The following is a 6,727-nucleotide window of genomic DNA, read 5'->3' as shown; positions in this document are numbered from 1 at the left end:
TGACCCACGCTGGGGCAGGGTGTGAGGAGCTGCCTCTGTGGGAAGGACCCATGCTGGAGCAGTTCATGAAGAACTGTAGCCCATGGGAAGGACCCACATTGGAGAAGTTTGTGGAGGGACCCCACACTGTAGCAGTGGGAAGTGTGATGAGCTCTCTCCCTAAGAAGAAGTAGCAGCAAAGTCTACCTGTAATGAACTGACCACAACCCTTATTCACTCTGCCACTGAGAGGGAGGAGGGAGAGTCCCTGGAAGAAGAAGGGGTTGGGGGTGGTGTTTTAAGATTTGGGTTTATTTCTCATTTTCTCTGCTCTATTCTGATTGTTCATTAATAAATCAAACTTTTTCCCCCGAAGTTGAATCTTTTTTGCCTGTGACAGTAATTGCTGAGTGATCTCCCTGTCCTTACCTCAACTTACAAACCTCTGGTTACATTTCTTTGTCCCCTGTCTACTTTAGGGAGTGATATTACAACTTGGTGGGCACCTGGCACCTAGCCAGGCCTAAACCACCAGTTAGAACTGTACAGTACCCATATTAAATGATTTGTTGTAAGGGTTTCTATTACTGAATGCATTGCATAGCTCTTGAAGATAGTCTGATTTCTTTTAGGTGAAGTTAGTTGCTTTTAGTAGATGTTCAAAGCACAGATTCCTACACATCTACAAAGAGAAATCCTAGAAGAGAAACATCTTTGAATCACAGGAGAATGTAATTCTCATTAGGGTTGAGCTCAATCTGTAGGGTTGAGGCCTTTGTTTCAGAAATCATTTAGGGTTTTGTGGTCCTGGCTAGGTGCCTACCGAAGCTTCTCTGCCACTCCCCTCCTCAGATGGACAGGACAGAGAAAATATAACAAAAGGCTCATGGGTTGAGATAAGGACAGAGAGATATCAGTCAGCAATTACTGTAATGGGCAAAAAAGACAACCTGGGGAAATGAATTTGCTGGCAATTAAATGGCAGTAGGAGAAAAATAAGTAAAATCAACCCTTAAAAAAACCTTTCTCCATCCCTCCCTTACTCCCAGGTTTAACTTCACTCCTGATTCAATCTGTTTCCCCCACCCTCCCCCCAGCAAAGCAGTGCAGAGGAATAGGGAATGGGGATTGGGGAGAGTCAGTTTATCATATGCTAGCTCTGCTACTCCTTCCTCCTCAGGGGGAGGACTCCTCACATTCTTCCCCTACTCCAGCCTGGGATCCCTCACATAGGAGACAGTCCTTAATTAATTTCTCTAACGTGGGTCCTTTCCATAGGCTTCAGTTCTTCACAAACTGCTCCAGCATGGGTCTCTTCCACCGGGTCCAGCCCTTCAGGAACTGACTGCTCCAGGTAAGTCCCCCATGCGGTCACAAGTCCTGGCAGCAAACCTGTTCCAGTGTGGGTTCCTCTCTTTTCACAGGTCCACAGGTCCTGCTGGGAGCTGCTCCAGTGTGGGCTTCCCACGGGGTCACAGGCATTTTGGGCATCCACCTGCTCTGGTGTGGACTGCTCCCCAGTCTGCAAGTGGATCTCTGCTCCCCTGTGGCCTCCATGGCTGGGCCTCACCATGGGCTGCACCACGGGCTGCAGGGGAACCTCTGCTCCGGTGCCTGGAGCACCTCCTGCCCTCCTTCTGCATGGACCTGGGTGTCTGTAAAGTTCTCACATCATTTCACTCCTCTCTCCAGCTGCAGCTGTCGAGTTTTCTTTTTCCCCTTCTTAAGTCTGTTCTCTCAGAGGCATTACCACCATCACTGATGGGCTGGGCCTTGGCCAGGGACAGGTCCATTTTGGAGCTGTCTGGCATTGGCTCTGTCAGACATAGGGGAAACTTCTGACACCTTCTCATAGAAGCCACCCCTGTAGCTACCCCACTGCCAATTTTTTTCCATGCTGACCCAATACAGACTTTTAAAAAAAGTCAGGCTGTGTCATTACTGAGTAACTTGAAACGTAAATTGTGAACAGAATCATAAACTGGATGGAGAAGAAATTCAGTATATGTCTAAGTCAAGATACTTCAACAGTCTCATGCTTACTTTAACAATGTTTAAAAAATTGACTGCTTGAAAAATAGTTGTGAGTTGATATCTTTGTTTTCTGTGCCTGTGTCAATCATAAGACAACACTTGAGTTACTTGTTGCTTTATTACTATTCCAAGTGAGCGTAACATACCGAGTATACTTGAGAAATTTAGGAAGGTTGGGAATTTCATGTAATCCATCTAATGTATTGTTATATTTGTGAAGCAGGAGTAGTTTCCACAATCTCTGCATTTCCGCCAGTGTGCATTCTGTTTATATATCACTGGGTCAAAAAGAGGAATCTCAAAAACTCAGTATCTTTAACATACTATCCAGAAGTGGCCATTAATTTCCATGATTTTCAGGTATATAAACCTCTGCACCTCTGCATGCATTTGTTAGCTGTTTGAAACAATTTGCTTCAAAAATTTACAATGTTTTAATGAAACCTGTGCTTCTTACCTAGTATAGCATCAGTTAGTACCTAGTATAGCATCAGTTAGTACCTAGTATAGCATCAGTTAGCAGTGGAAAAAAAATTCTTTCTTCCTCTGAGCTTGTCTGCCTCATTTGATTTCTAGAAATGAACATCCATTGCCTTGGTACCTTGTTAGAAATAACAGTCAGAATTTCAGTCCCTTTTACTTGACAAATGGATACGGTTTTTTTTCCTTGCTGTGTTCACTGAAGACTTCTTTTGCCCAGCAGATTCAGTTCTAGTACTGCAACTATGTTCATGTGGGCCAGCAGCAATAGTACAGGGATTTGCTCCCCATTTTCTTTGCAATGGCAGTGTAGGACATTTGGTTGGAACATGTTCAGTCAGGACAAGTTACCTGTATCTTGCAGGTCTCTAGTGCAGCCTACTCTTGTTCATCTATTCATCCCACACTTATTCCATTGTACTTCTTTGTAGGATTCGTTTTCTAGATTAAGAAGCAAGTGCTGTATCTGTCAGTTCCTTAAATCCCTTTTTCTGTCTGGTTTCATGGTTAGGCTTAGGACTGTTTTCTACAGATGCAATGAAACATCCTGTTGCAACCTCCCTGGATCAATCACTTGACAGATCACTTTCTTGTTTCTAAACAGTGACTCTTGATCATCCCTTTCAGAAACCCTGCCGTGGTTGCTGTAATCAGAGACTCTCTGAGTTCATGTTAACCCAAGTGTACCACAGTTTTAAACTGTATATATTTGATTTACAGATTTTTTTCTGCAACTCAAGCAGCTTTCCAAACAAAGGCAGAACCAAACTGAGTATTTAAAGTAACTGGTCTGTCTGCAATTTGAAAAGTCCCACACAAGCTTTACCAGCATGCCTAGACTCCTGAAATAGAAGTTAAAGGGTATTTCTTGCCTGGTCTCATGGTTGGACCTGCTAAAGAACATGAGATTTTATAGTGAGGTTTTGTTGTGAGGACTGCTTGTGGTGATATTTGCCAAGATACTCAACTGTTAATTATATTCATGTGAAGTATTTAATTAGTAAATGTTTTTTTGTGACAAACATTTAAAAATATTATACATATATTTCAGGTGAAAGCTCTGGTGAATGAAATGCGCTACCAATTTTATCTGCAAATCTGTTTCTAAAATTCTAAATTCTAAAACGTGTCTTAGGGGTGAACCAAGGAGGAAGGTTCTTTTTGGAAGCCTGGGATTACCTCTCCTTTTTTCTGCATCTGGACTCTTCTCAGTATCTGCTTCTTCAGTGCCGTTTCTTCTTTAGTCCCACTGTTTGAAGAGGGTTTCTTTTTTCTCAGGTTTGAGATTTTCCCTAGCATATGGGTAGGTAGGAAGAATTTGCCAAATGTGTGATAGTTACATAAAACATGCAACATCTGACAGATACATAAATGGTTATAATAAACAATTTATTTGAACTCCTTCTCCAAAAAGCTAAATAAAATAATACAAAATTCCATCAGATTTTCCTTCCCATTTATGAGATTCTTTATATTAGTGTGGAAGCTGTCAGTGAGCATAGGGTAATGATGGCTGGGTCTACTTGAGAGCTTTCTGCTAGGCAGGTACTATGCTATTTTGAATTACAGTGTTCATTTTGTTTTTATATGCTGTTAATTAATTTTCTATTAATACTTGTGTATATGTGGGAGATCATTTTTCATATCTCGTCTTGATATCTCATCTTGATTTCCAGTTCTGCATCTGCTATAATACAGAGATATGAAAGGTGGATTGAAGTTCTGGGATTTTTTTTGTCTCCTTTCTCCTTTTTATGTCTTTCCCATTTTTAAAGCTGTACTAGTTTTCTGAAGGAAAGTTATAAAAAGAAGTAGAGTTGTATTTAAGACCCAGGGATTATTTTGCTTTACTGGAAATATTTAGCCAAGTTGGTGGTTTGGAAATACTTTCATGAGAACTACTTGAGCTAAAAGTTAGAGACAAAATTCCATAGAAATAACTGTGAACTCCAGTTTATAACAAAGTCGTTGTTGGCAGCCTTCAGTTTAAAAACTTTCTGTAGTTGCAACAAAGGAAGAATTATGGATCAAAGTGATCTGGATGGTTTTTTTCAGTTAAAAAAAAAAAAAAGGAAAAAGTTAAGATTTGGATTTGAACACCACTGTGACTTCCATTCAGTTTTTACTGTGTATCCTTAATGACACTGAGGAACAGAGAATGGGAAGAGACACTTTTTTCCTATTTAAAATTGGTTCTGCAGGATGGAAATTTGGCAACAGACATGGAAACTAAGTAAATCGGTTTACAGAGTGCTCTGCCTCTCCATGTAATGAGACCAACAAGAAAGCTCCATTAAAGAGAGATTTTAATAATGAAGCCAGACTTTGTTGAAATTTTTTTAATGCTATTTTCTTGGTCCTCTTAGCTAATTGATAAACTAGTTATTTGGTGTGAGATCTAATGTAAATTGTGTCCTGTACTCTTCAGGGCTTCTGTCTGTTCACACTAGTGAGTCAGATACAAAGAGTCTGGAAGGGATGATATCAAAGAAGCTGAGGGTGTTACAGGTAATTGCTGTATGTTAGGAGAGAAACTCTGAGAGGAGTCATTGCAGGTTTCAGACCTAAATTAAAGGATTGGACTGTAGCTACTATTAATGCAAGAGCACATGGGAGTAAGTGGAATCAGTTTCCTATCTCTTAACTCCTACAAATTGTTATCAGATCTTTTCAGAATTCAAATGGGTGTACCTGTGCCCTCTATGGTGTGCTAGTGGGAAACAGCTAGGATTGGAGGCTGGAAGGACTCAATTCCCTGCACCATTAACTTAATGATGAGCAAAAATGAGCCAACGGGGATGAAAATTACTCTATTAATCTGGTAAAGAATAGTCAAAATTTGCCTAAGATCAAGGAGAAAACCTGGGAGAAGGTGTAACTTGCTAACTCGGAAAATTTTCTGGTGCTATGCAGTTGCCAGCAGTCTTGCATATCTGGCAAGCAATAGGAAAAAATATATATTTTAATATTTGCTTTTTTTTTTTAATTGTTAGAAAAATTAATAAAGTCTTGTCTTCACTGAGAGTTACAGGAGGAGAAATTGTTATTGTGCCTGTGCTCCTTTTAGTCACATATAGATCCATATATAAAGGGAAGAGGTTGGTGGTATGTTAAATTCCTTGTTTGGCTTCAAAAATAAGCAAATGTTATGGCTCTTAAAAAAAAAAAATAGAAAATTACATTCCTTTGTTCCCTGACATCTTGTCTGCAAAGATGCAAAATTCAACTTGGAAATTTCTACTTCATAATGCAATATTTACCAATGTATTACCTGAATGAATACAAGGTCTGCGGGAAGAGATAACTTTTATTTTATAAATGGAAATGCCATCTTTCAGAGTAACTGGAACCCTTTGAGGGATGAACATGCAACGGGATAAAAATGGATGACACTCAGATGTCTTTTAGCAAAAGGAAACCAAGCGACTGTGGATGAAGAAGGAGAGATGTGTCATGACCGAATATGTGGCTAAAAGATGTGAAGGATAAGATAGCAATACATAGTCCCTTCTGACAGTCATTAGTGTAGTGGAGTGGTAGTTGTATTTAACCTATAAAAAGCACACTGGAAGAGGGCTTGTTAATGAAGTGAGAAAGTGGCTGATGATAGTAACTTTTTTATAATAGTAAGGTTGAAGTGAGCCATGAGTAACTGCGGGAGTACTTGATATGGCTTTGGTGAGGCTGCATCTTAAATACTGTGTCCAGTTTTGGGCCCCTCTCTACAAGAAGGACATGGAGGTGCTGGAGAGGATCCAGAGGTGGGCTACCTCATAGGAGACATGCTCTCTATTTGGAGCATGTCTCCTATGAGGAATGGTTGAGGGATCTGGGGCTGTTTAGCCTGGGCTCAGGGGAGGCCTTACCACTCTCTACAAGTACCAGAAAGGAAGTTGTAACAAGATGGGGATCAGTCTGTTCTCCCTAGTGACAAGCAATAGAACAAGAGGAAATGGCCTCAAGTTGCACCAGGGGAGGTTCAGGATGGATATGAGGAGGAATTTCTTTACTGAACGGGTTGTCAGGCATTGGAACGGGCTGCCCAGGGAGATGGTGGATTCACCATCCCTGGAGATGTTTAAGAGATGGTTGGATGTTGCACTTAGGGTCTGGTGGTTGATAGGGCTGGGAAAAAGGCTGGACCTGATGATCTTAAAGGTCTTTTCCAACTGAAACGATTAGGTGAACCTGCTTCTGCAGAGGGGTTGGACTAGATGATCGCTAAAGGTCCCTT

Source organism: Colius striatus, chromosome 4 (assembly GCF_028858725.1).
Source record: "Colius striatus isolate bColStr4 chromosome 4, bColStr4.1.hap1, whole genome shotgun sequence".
Lineage (NCBI taxonomy): Eukaryota > Metazoa > Chordata > Aves > Coliiformes > Coliidae > Colius > Colius striatus.
The sequence above is the reverse complement of the archived record's forward strand: the minus strand, read 5'-3'. Positions refer to the sequence as shown.